This window comes from Haliaeetus leucocephalus, unplaced genomic scaffold, assembly GCF_000737465.1.
Source record: "Haliaeetus leucocephalus isolate CR32 unplaced genomic scaffold, Haliaeetus_leucocephalus-4.0 Scaffold696, whole genome shotgun sequence".
Taxonomy (NCBI): Eukaryota; Metazoa; Chordata; class Aves; order Accipitriformes; family Accipitridae; genus Haliaeetus; species Haliaeetus leucocephalus.
In genome coordinates this window covers 2219762-2232424 of record NW_010973132.1, presented here as the reverse complement: position 1 = coordinate 2232424, position 12663 = coordinate 2219762, and positions in this window count along the sequence as shown.

Sequence of the window (12663 nt, the reverse complement as noted above, 5' to 3'; positions counted from 1 at the left end):
CTCCAGCTGACGTTGCAAGCTACCCACTGCTAGAGGCTGGGGTCTTGGCAGGTTGTAGCCAAGGGCTATGGGATCGGAGGCTGTGAGATTAGAGGGTGATTTGGAAAGAGAAAACAATTATCCTAAAGAATCATTAGCCTCTTAAAGGGCCATAAGGTCAACAGCCTTCCTATCTTAGCTGGCACAGATTTCCTAAAATGGGACTTCTACTACAGAAGACTAAAATATATTGGAAAGCCTCCACTGTACTGCAACATGACATGTATATGTACTCCACAATATTAAGAATGGGCTGTGCATGTCCCAGCACTGCCAAGAGCAACTTCACATTCATCAGAAGCTGGAATGCAAGCAGCTATACAACCACTTTGTTACAATTGTCTGGGGGCTCTGGGATAAAAGTTTATTTATTTTCTTACAGGAAAGATGGACTCAAGGAACTGGTTTCTATCCAATACACACAAGTAACAGGACAGAGAGTCTTTCCTCAACAGTGCAATCTGTACCAAGGTGGGGTTCACACATCTTTGGGGGTTTGAAATACACGTGTTAGCTGAGAGTTGCGAAATCTTATACCAAGGATACCGCCAAGGGAACATTTCAAGGCTTTTCCTTGAAATGAGGGGAGGAAAATACCTATTGAAAAAAGCTGACATTGTCAGCTGTTGTCCTGGCACCAGCCTAGTGTTCCCACCTCACAAAAATCTGGCTGTGTTCTCCTTAGCCTGATGTAACCTCAGGCTATGTGTTACACCAGAGTTAGTAAACAGGCGGTGACGATGCCTCTGCTTGTATACAGCATTCCAGTCCAATCATTACATCATGCACCAATCACTCAGGTTATGACTTCGATATTCCACTGACACACCAGTCATCAGCCTCCAGCATCCGTGCGACCAGAGTGCCCGCAGCTTTAGTCTGCCTCGGAAAATTCCCCATAGTCAGCACTGCGCAGCTTGCTGCTAGATCTTACACTGGCCGTTAAAGAGTGAGGGTGTCCTGGTAAAATCTGGATCCAGATTCATCCAAATTACATTGCATTTCACCCTGTGTTGACTGGCTGGGTGGCTCTGGGGGATGAGTGCTACAGATGAGGTACAGGGATGCAAGTAGAATTCAGATTGGATTAATCTAAGTAGATTACTTGTAAAAAGCACGTAAGCCACATCAACCTCACTTCTCCCTCTTCTCCGCCTCCCCTCAAAAAAAGTCCCATTGTTTTTCAAGAGCCCAATAGGCCCAGATGTCTGTATCCCTGCACCCACACTACCCTTTACTCCAGCCAAGGCAGATAAACTGCACTTACATTCTGATCTGGTGACATTGTCACTGTCACCACACACAGACAGACATAACTACACAGGGTATTTGGCACTGGGAAGATACCACAGCACCTCAAACTACCAAAGAGCTGCTGAGAGCTGACATTATAGGGGGAAGAGCAACAAGGAAGTCTCTGCCCTTGGTATAAATAGATAAGGCTACTGAATTCAGCATGACTAAGTTTAGCTTTTGCTCTTAGGTAAGCAACAAAAAGCTCAGCATGTAGCAGGGTCTGAGATAAGACAAAATTAGGAACATGAAAAGAACTGAAATCTGCAAGGTAGAAACGTCATGGCAGAGCTGGAAAAGGTTAGTGCCAGGTCAGGATCTATAGCAGAACCAGAGCAGATGGAGGAAAACAATCTCATAGGGAACACCGATGGGTCAGAGTCAGCCAAGAGAGGAACAACATCAGGACATGGTCAGTGAGCACAGGAAAAATTTCAGACTATGCCACCGCAGCTACATGCATGGAGGAGTTACCCAAGCAGATGTGAGAACAGGCTAACAGTAAATACCTTGTTCTGCCAACATTGGATGCTGTTTTCGGCCACAGGTATTAAACCACTGGCAAAGTATGACAGCTCTTGATGGAGCAGAACTCTATTTGCTGGTGCCCACAGGTCACTGATAGCTGAGGAACTCCTAAAGCAGAGCTCAAATGCCTTCACTAGTGATCTTAACCAGCCAAGAGCTTGGTCACTGCCAGCCTGTATCATTTTGCTGTCAGTCTTACACTTACTGTGTGGCCCAGTGCCTGTCCCTCGAGTCACCATGTTCCCTGCACAGAAGGGGATGCAATGTCACATGAATCACTTTCCTGTTGCCTCCCAATTAAGAGCACGGACCACAGAACTGCACTGTCAACACTTGCCACGCATGGCTTACGTGGCAAGGAGGTGCAGCGAGAACACCTTCCCTGCACCTAGAAAAGCTGTCGAGTTACCCTTCCTTACCATGCATTTGACCAAAAGGCTGGCAGTGGCCTTCTCACATTTGCACTGGGAGCATGGAAGCTGTAACTGGTTAATGGACTGGCTGTTCAGGGCTGCAGGAGCCCTGCTTGCTTAGGCATTCAGACACCTCGTGGCAACACAGCTACCATTTCACGCAAAACAGCACTCATGCCTTATTACGATCAGGGAACAAAAGCAAAGGACACCACCTCTGGGTAGTGACTTCTTGTTTCTGCCTGGAGAAGGGAGGTGAAGTCAGTGCCTCCAGGCACAGGCATATCTAGATGACACAAAGCTAGGGCAGAAATGCCACGATCACAGTAAGCCCAGCTGGTACAGCCACACACTCTTTGCACTGACGGTGCCATGAGTCACGAGCAGTAGAGGTGGAGCAGCCCGGCAGCTCCCGGTCTCCCTACGTGCCTGGAGTCAGCTTCCCTGAAACACATCCCCTTGCACAGTGCAGCCACAGGGAATTCACCCCAGTTCATGCTAATGCTCTGACTCACCCTGTTGATCAGCCTCTCTCTTTGCAGCCACTACAACAGTAGTCTTGGCCAGGCAATCAAGTTCCTGAAGCCCAGCCACTGGTGTTCCTCCTACCTGCCTTCTGTTACCACCACAGCCTGTGACTTGACGCAATATGCCCCCACGAGCCTTCTGTTTCCATCTTAGTGCAGGACAGCACAAACATTCTGCCACATGGATCAGGTTTTTCATACGGGGCAGAAAGGAAAGTTTCCCTCCCCAAAAAGAGCACAGTAAGACACAGGTATGGCTGTTTTTCTTTTTAAAGCCAAACCCGGACTTCAAAGAGACTGCAACCAGAGCCATTGCCAATCTGGTAACAGACCACAAAAATTATGACTTCTCTTAAAAAGAGAATCCATTTTATTTCACTAGAAAAATTCTGTTCCCACATAGGCTACAGGTCCACTGTCTGACCTCTCATTCCAGAGGGCTTGGAAACATCATGTCTCCTAAACTGAACTGAAAGAGGTTTAATGTTGAAACATTTTATCTTCAACATCTTTAATAGTTTTTAAGTATTTGAGAGTCATATCCCCATGATGGAAGTGATAACACCGAACTTTCAAATGCTGCTACAGTGAACTGCCACAAAGGTTTTGAAATGTGGAATGCTCCAGGACCACCCAGGACGGGTCACAGCCAACACGCACAACAGCTCTGCCCAGGCAGACGCTTTTCCTGTTTTGATCTTGCGCATGGTTGAGTGTACGAGGACAATACCCATTATTGGCCATACAGAAAGTCCAACAGATACCGATTACTTTTGAGTACTCTCAGCTGTCCAGCTATGCAAGTTCCTGCTGTCCCCACATGCAAGAAGGTGGCAGGCACTTGACTTCACAGAGCAGCATGACTGACACCCAGGTTACAGGCAGGAGCATATCCAACTTTGGAGAGATGCTCAAGAACTGACCGCTGGCCCACAGCATGGAAAGGATGGTTTGGACAGACTGCTGGGCAGCACATGTCACTTATGCATTTGTGCTCCAGGCTGAACGACAGCATTTCTGTGGAACCTGTGTGTATTCACACAAGTCCTTCCATGCCTGTTATCCTGGCACTCAGCTTTGTCTTCTGGGGCAGAGAGACAGCCTGATCTCACACACAGATGCTCTCTCTGAATTAAAGAGCTGGCAGAACTTGCCTATCATATTTGCCAGGGCACCACAAGGAAGACAGGCAATGCTTAGCAGGTGTGCAAGTCATTTCTTGGCTTATTAAGTGTTTTTTCCATAACATTTTGTTCTAAATAAATAGCATTGTGCTTTAAGAGGAAGGTGGTGATCATTGGCACGTTCTGCTCCTCGTCTTTGGGAAGAGCACCTGTAATTAGTAAGGACAGATCTTCAGATCTGCTGGACTAATTACAAAAAGATTCAGCAATGGAAGCTGCAGACCTAGGTTACCAAACTAAAGGGAGAAGAAAGCAGGGTTTTATTTTGAGATAGCTGAGAACTAAGGGCCCCAAACCTAAGTGGACATGATTTAGGAAATCACAAAAGGAGAGGGGTTACTGTTGAGCTAGCATCTGTCCTATTAATAGCACAAACCCGAACATGTTAGCTCACATACAACACATCTACAGTTATTTTTCAAACCTCGAGCAGTTCTCAAGATATGTACCAGAGGTACTAAAATATAAAGACAAATATTTTCAGCTGTTTATTATAGGGATTCTCCCCAGGACTGCAAATTCCCTTTAGACAGAGGCATAGTCTTAACATCAGAACACAAAGTTCTGCTCGGTGTGGCCATGTTTAAAGCAAAGTCTTTCAGTATTTGTCACTAACAATAATCCGCTTGGTATGAGCCACAACTTCAGGACCATTTAGGGCTTTTTGTCACAGCAACCAGACTTTTAGTAATTCTAGAAATAAGCAAATCTCATTTGCTGATACAACAGCATAAAACATTTTGTCTTCCTCTGCATTAAGCATCAGGTTAGCTAGCTCAGTTGCTTGCAGCAACACTCAAGTGTTCAAAAGAATGAAGTGCAATATAAGCAAGGCATACTTACGCATTAGAAGCTGTAAAGGAGAAAGGATCCAGCAAAGGAGCCACTTCTTATCAAGATAGCTACTTATCTCTCTTTCTCCAGACTGATCCATAAGTCCCACATGGTGAGTGGTTGGTTTATTGCTTTGATTAGACAGTCAACACACACCCCCTCCTACCTGGAGCAACTAAGAGTCTAAACAGAAATACTATTACTACCGTCCTCTTTGCCTTGATAAGGATTTGGATGAGTGGGTAGCAGGTGGGTTTCCTTTCTCCCTCAGATAAAGACTATTAGTGACTGCTGCAGGTGCAATTCCTTCCCTCTGGCTACAACAAGGAAGAGCAGGGCTGTTGGGGGACTCACTGCCCTCCTTACAGTAGGGTGTGCTGGGCTCTGCCAGCTAGCTGGTAAAAGGAGGATTTAGTTCCTCTTTGTGCTGCTTAGTCTCATTCTAGACTTCACCCTTACTCTCTCTTTATAGGCCTTTCTCACATCTCTTTAGCTGTGTAGTTTATGGGCTTTGTTCTCAAGGAGAAGCCTCTTGTGCTGTTATCACACTTGGGAACCTGCTGCTTCTTGCTTTCAGAAAGCATGCCAGCTAGTTCTGCTCCTTTCTTAAAGCTTGGTGAGAGGCCTTGGAGCTCACTTCTCTGCTGGCAAGTAGAACATGAATGTCAACATCCTTCCACCCTTCAAAATTCCAGATGATGCTGTAATGTCACCCTGTTTGGGGTTTCTCAGTAGTCAGGGGATGAGATGGTGCTTCAAGGTTTGCATTTGTTCTGCAGCTCTTGCTTTGCTGTTAGTACATCAATCAGATATTTCAGAACTCTCAGCTTGTGCCTGTTTGAGGCTTTGCGATCATTCTCCAGCTAGCTGTGTCTTGGGTTTAGTAGAAAATGAATCCATAATCTCTAGGCCACAGAGAAGCAATGCTTGTTACAAAGATGCTGTGACAATGTGGGCAAGAACAGCTGTAAGCAAGTCACAACAAAACTTTATCATTGCAAATTGGTGAAGCTTGTCTGACACCACAAATCTGTGGAAATTCTGGAGCTTGGCTCCAACTGACTGAGGTTACATTTCGGCTATTTCCTGTGATGCTCCTGAAATGGAAACTTTCTGCTCTTCAAACAAGAGGATTGGATGGAAAGGCACTGTAGGTAATAGATATAATGACATCATATAATCTTTGTTGCAGTTAAAGCTACATAAAACAGTTATTTTTCTGTTATTGGCTCTTCATCTAGAGGAGTGGGGGTGTAATTTTAAAAAGCTGCTGCTCTGCAGGTTAGGATGTTCTTTTCAATCTCCAGGCTATGCTGCTCATGTCCAATTAATGCTCGTGTGCTGTTGTACCAATTCAGTTTGAGTAACAGCTCCCTTCTCCTCCTCTTTCCCCCAGTCACCAGGATAAACCCCATGACGTAAACCAGTCCTCTTTCCCCATTTACATATGGCCAGACTAAGCGAGTCCAGCATTGTCTGGGAGGGAGGGCTCTTCATCCCCTCAATAAGCTAATGGCTCTTCCTTGTTCCGTCCACGCTCTCATCTTTCTTTTGAACCATAAACAGTCTTTCAGTTGCGGCTTCAGCAGGGTATTGTGCAACAGCCTTAACTCTTGTTGATTTGGCAGGTGTTCCCCTCATGCAGCCTGGAACCACGCTGGCATGTCTCAAATAACAGTACACAGTTAATGCCCCCCAGTTTTCCTCTCTTACCCAGTGCAATCATCTCCCCTTTAACAGTTCCTGTCTGCATCTCACCTAATAACTTGTCATGCATTACCCTATTAAATACTTCAATGAAGCCTAGACAAACTACATCTGCACATTCTCTTCTCTGCAAAAGTCAATTGTTGAAGACAGCTGTGAAGTTAGTCTGCAATGAAGTGTTTTGCTAAGCCCATTGTGTATTTCAACTATATTTGCATCCTGAGTTACTCTTTCTGTCAAAGCACATAATAGAAAGATTTGTGTGTTATTGAGATCAGGCTAACAGATCTTCAGTTTGCTACATTTAATTTTATTTTTCATGTCTCAAATGCATGCACTGCTTGCTGTTTTCCAGTCATGTGGTACCTGCCCCACTTAGATATATTTACATTCCTTGCTAATAAACTCTTGTTTTGTGTCTGTTCTTTCACCTCCCTTGACACAAGCACCAGGAGTTCTTAGAACTGTGCTTTTGCTTCAGATGTGGTAATTTTTTAAAAAGCCTCCTAACAATCACCATGCTGTCTTTTATTGGTTTGCATCTAAGCTATCTTCAGCCTTGACAGTCATATCTTTGCCTGTTATCTCACTTCTTTCTTGATCCTCTTTTTATTTGACTAGAAAGCTTCTTACTGAGTTTTAAACTCTTTGTGATGTGTAAATTACCCCTAACTTTTGCAGCTCTTGCTTCATTCCATAGCACACTGTCAAAACAGTTGCATTATTGCTTTCCCATCCTGTATGATATTCTTATTATTTCTTAAACCCCTTTTCAAATCAGCTGGTTACTTCCCTAAACACTTTTCCTTCCCTGCTTAGGATGCAAATTGTAGATTGCTTTCTATCTTTGACTTAAAATTCTGGGGGTCTCTGGCATTTCTGTCTTTGGACTCTTCAGTCTACCTGCTTGTATCAACCAGTTCCTTCAGGTTTTTCTCAAATCCGCTTTGTTAAAATTTTACCTATAAACTCATTTTTCTTCTCTTTATACTGGAAGTGAAACTAAATCGCCTCCTGAAGTAAGTGAAACTAAATGACAACACTAAATCAGCCCGGATAAGTTGCTGACATTTACAGTCAAGGCTGAGGTTCCCAGCCCAAGCCATGTGAGCCCATGCCTCCTCCATCTGTGTCTCACCTTAAAGCTGCCAACATGGACATCCACACGACTCCTCAAAATGCCCTTCTAGGTGTCAGCATAGTGTCTGGGCAGCAGAGTAAGGCCATGGGGAGCGAAGAGCGGGGAGTTTCACTGCGCAGAAGGATGAGCCAATCTAGTTCATGGCTCACAGCCTGGCACTCAGATGAGCTCCTGGGCTTGGGATGCTATGGGCTCAAGCAAAAGGGGTTTCCAGCAGGTCTGTACTCAGCTTTTACGTTCAGTATCCAGTTTGCTCATCCCTCAAGCTGTGCTAGCAGGAGGTGTTTGAGTTTCTTTCCTACCCCAAAGGAAGAAAAGACAAAATTCCCTAAGTTCCTGCTACAACCCTCCACACCATCTCCTCAGTCTCTGCTCACCATGCCTGCCCTTTAACCAAGACAAAATCCAGTCTGAAATTGGGAGTTCTGATTCTTTATGGAGAAATTTTTTATGGACCAGGGCTGGGGGGACCTCGGTATCAGTCAGCAACATAGAATGTGACAGAGGAGCAGAGTGACCAAAGCAACCAAGGCCAGCTCCTGCCACCAGGGTCAAAACTGCCCACCAGCTTGAAGTGAGAACGGGAGGGGAAGTCAGCAAAAAGCATAGTGCAGCAGATCACTTTGGTGTACAAGACTCAAAAGCCAAAATGATAATGCTGGGTTTTCTTCAGAGGACTTCTCAGTCAACTACCAGGCCACTGGGGATTGATGGCGTGTTAAAATGTTTTTTGGATCTATGGATTTTTTTCCCCCCTCATGTAAATAATTCAAATACAAATCAAGTTTGTCATGGCTCAATCAAGTGTGTCATTCCCATCTGCAGGCATTCAGTAGTCTTTAGGATATGAATTGGGTACACTGCAAAAACTACCAACACAGCTGACAACAGTCAGAGCTGTAGCAGCCATAGGGGTGAACAGACTGAACACGGAGTGGGTCAGCAGCAGCAGCAGCAGCAGCTTAAGTTCTGTCCTGCAGAAGAATCCTCCAAACTATTAATCCTATTATTAGTGTTGACATGCAGGCCACCTAAATGTGGAAACTGACTTCCCTGCCTTGTTTGATTTCCACCTGAATGGTGCTTTGTATGCACAGTTTCCTTATTGTCCTAAATATGCAACTTTTGTTTTTCAGTCTGGTGTCCATACAGTACTGCATCCGCTAGAGTTTAAGGTTGTTCTCTTTAAAGTACTGGTACGTCCTTTGCCATTTTTAATTCTCTTTGCTCGGGACTGTATTTAACCCCATGAATTAAAGCATTTAACAACAAAAGTGCATTCCCTTTGCATGTAGCAAACATATCCAAATACACCCCTGCCTACTGTTCCATACATCATTCCTGATCCCCAAGCTTTAATATGGAAGCTTTGACAATGCCAATTCTGTATTTCCATGTTTGAAACAAGGATGACTGCATATTTATATGGTAAGTGTTCACATCTGGAGGAGATTTGTAAATGCCATAAGAATTGGATTCAGCAAACAGAAGTAAGACCCTTGGTGATGCCCATGGACATGGCATCGTGAATATCAGGAGAATAGTACTGATTTATATCACTTTAAAAGTCTGTGGCATTGTTTGAACCTCACCTCCAACTGCAGTAGCTGTAATCTTTACTGAAGCCTTAGGGAAAAGGGGCAGATTTAATTTTTAGATTCTCCTGCCTGCTCACTATAGAGAGGGGAAAGCAGTGCCAAGCTGTTGGAGGAAGATGTGGTGGTATCTGGAAATGAACTGGCAATCCTCCTGTCCCCAGTCAGTATTTTCTGATATTTTCTGTGTGTTGTTTGGTATTTTCTGTGCCCTCAGCTTACTGAAGCAAATAAGAGCCTGAAACACAAGATGAAGCTAATGACAGTTTCAATCCACTGCTACCTGTCATGCCAGCTCTGTTGGTTCTTCTGGCTCTGGGGTGATTCACCACTATCCTGAAAAACAGGCAGCTCTGGCACTGTCAGTCACCGGGCACTAACATGGGAATGCTCACTCTGGGGAAGCAGAGCATATACTGCTGAAGAGAAACTAGCTCCTCCTTTTCTTGAAACCTGGAAAAACTAGTTTCAGGATGTAAGAAATAAAGCTATGATTGCCTTTTTCTCCTTCCTAAAGGTTTCCAGCCCAAAATAAAAATTCTTACTGCTTCTACGCTCTTTTATTATTATTGTAATCAACAGAGTATGACCATTATCTTCCCTTCCTTTTTCCCTTAGTAACTTTTGAACTGTTGAAGTCCTATGGCTTTTTTCCATTTCCTTTTGTTGTACTCCTGCATCTACGTCATGTTCCTTAACAGTAAACTCCATTGCTGCTCCACATCCTCCCTCACACCTGTTTGAGCATTCCTGCGGTTCAGTTTGGCAGGCTGTTCTCCTTGCCTTATGAATGCAAGCTCCAACAACGCTGACAGACACTAAATCCTCTCCTCAGTATCCACCTGCTTTACTTGCATAGCTGCACCTGTACCATCTGCAAGACACCACTTCTGCTCAGCCCTTCAGCCCTGGTGATCCTCATGTCCTTTGATTTATTTAACCAAAGTATATTGAAGGTACAGTCAGCAACAAGAAATGGATTAATGAAAGCTTGAAACCAAAAAAAATTCTTAACCTCTTGCTGTATATGCCACAACTTCAATAACAGTCTTCCCCCAGCCTGTGCTCCTAATGATGGAGCAATATCCCAATGTCTTTACACAAGAAAATCAGGGACTTGACTTCAGAAGGAGTTTCTAACCTCATACCTAATTGATTTGGGTGTAACAGCACTGAAGGGAGGAGATCTGTGGCATTAAACTGGTGCGGGATCTGAAGCCTGTCCCCTAAGGCTTTTGCTTTAGGCATTAGCTCTCCATTGCAAATCTGGCCTAGCTATGTAGCAGAGCCTTTTGGCAAAGACATACGATTGAGACAGCTCTGCGATAGAAAGGAACAATTTTTTTCCCCCTGTCAGCAAGCACGCAGTCACTTCCCAGTAGCATATTTTTTATTTCTTGACCCAATTTTCCTTAGCTTGTACTAGCAGATAAGATATCTAGTGCTTCATTTGCAAAACATGCATAATCCAGCGCCTTTCTCAGATGGATAAAATTCACATCCTGGGGAAAGCTGAAGAAAGAGGCTAGATTTATTTTATTGGTATCACTAAGACCAGAACCTAGCAAGAGCTTCTTCAGTTTATCTTTTAGACACTGATTTGCCTGTCACTGTTTGTGCCCTTGCTTGATAAGGATGATGCAGCTACAGCCAAATGCTCTCATGCTTTTAACAACTACATATTGGGGATTTGCACAAATTTCCTTCATGTTAGCAAGAAAACCTAAAGAACTAAATATGAAAAATATACGCTTGGTGCAATGGGACACAGAGGGCTGGTTTAATTCCCAGATGAAACTGGTTTCATTTGATTGAAAGGCCACATTATTTTAAGATTGACAAACTGTACGGCTAAGGCAGAGCTTTGATACAGACAACTGCTAAGAAAAACACTTCCTAGAGCACTTTCTTCTCTGTGAGCAAGGCTGCCGAGTTCGGCAGCTGTACAAACAGGATGGATTCACATTCTATGGAAAGGCACCGGTGGGGAAGGAATAAGAGGCTGCAAGCCTGTAACAGCATGGGTGTGTGGTATGAAGGGCTGGGAGGACGCAGCGCTGACCCCCATACCTTTGAGCCTGAATAAGACAGAGAAGGTGGCTGGGAAAAGCACAAGTGGAGAGGAAAATTAAGGAGCTTTGGGCTCTGTTAAGGTGGACCTTGTGAAAGGTCGTCTGAGGTGACAAGTCAGAGAGTCAGTCATGCAGGGCAGGAGAGAAGGGCATGCTGCGTAAGGGACAGCACGGCAGGACAGATGTGAGCGCCACACAGGCTGTTGATGTCACCCGTGGTGAATGTGCCAAGGTACAGGGAGCACCCACCACATCTGTGTGTGTTGTAGCTGCAACGCCCTGTTAAGTGGAATGGAAAGGTGGATGCTGGTTGGATGGGACCCAACAGGAAACTAAAGAAAAGACTGTAAATAGACTGTTTGGAGTGATTAGATGCAGAGGACAAGAACAATAATGAGAAAAACTTCTATAAAAACATCAATGGTTTTTCTTCTCATTCTTTTCCCCCTTCTCTCTCCTGCTACCAAAATGAACAACTTCGTAATGTGAGCCCACCTCTTTAGCTGTCACAACCTGCTCAAAGCTGATTTAACAGCTGGGTCCCCACCTCGGACACAGAGAGCTCTTGGACCCATCTACGTAACAAATGTTATGTTATTACAAGCCCACGCTCCAGCCTGGATTTAGTACAAGGGAAAATGCACTCAGCTGGGCGGATTCAGCACCATTTCCTTGCATTCGCATGGATTTTATCGTTCTGTTTCGCCTGTATGCCTTACGCCTCAGCCCTGCTGACATCAGGAGCTGTTGCTTCACCCAGTTTAATATTAATTGCTTGGTTTTCCAACGAAGCAGCTCACGTTCCTGGATGAAGCCAAACCCGGGAGTGCGGGGCAGGCTCCTGAGGAGGGCTTGCCCTCTCTTTCCACTCCCGTTTCTCCCTTTCGGGCACAACGCGGCCTGCTCCATCCACCCGGGGACCACGGCATCGGCCGGGCAGCCTCATCCCCGTGCGCAGGGGTCTGACGGCGGGTGATCCCCTGGGATCACCAGGCGGGAAATCTCACAGACGCCGCCGCGTTCCCCCGGGGATCACCAGGCGGGAAACCTCACAGACGCCGCCGATCCCTCACAGAACGGGCCGATCGCTCCTCTCCCACCCGTCCCCGGCTCCCACCGCGGCCGCCCCGCGCCCTGCCCCAGCCCCTTCTCCCCGCCGAGGAGCTCGGTCCGCTTCTCCTCACGCCGGGCAGCCCCGCCCCACCCACGCACCCACCCAGGCGCGGGCTCCGGGTAACGGCCGCCCCGCCTGACGCAACCCCCGCCCCGCTTTACCCCACGCGCCGCCGCGGCGGCGAAACATCCCGCCCTCGTTGCATCACCCGGCGGC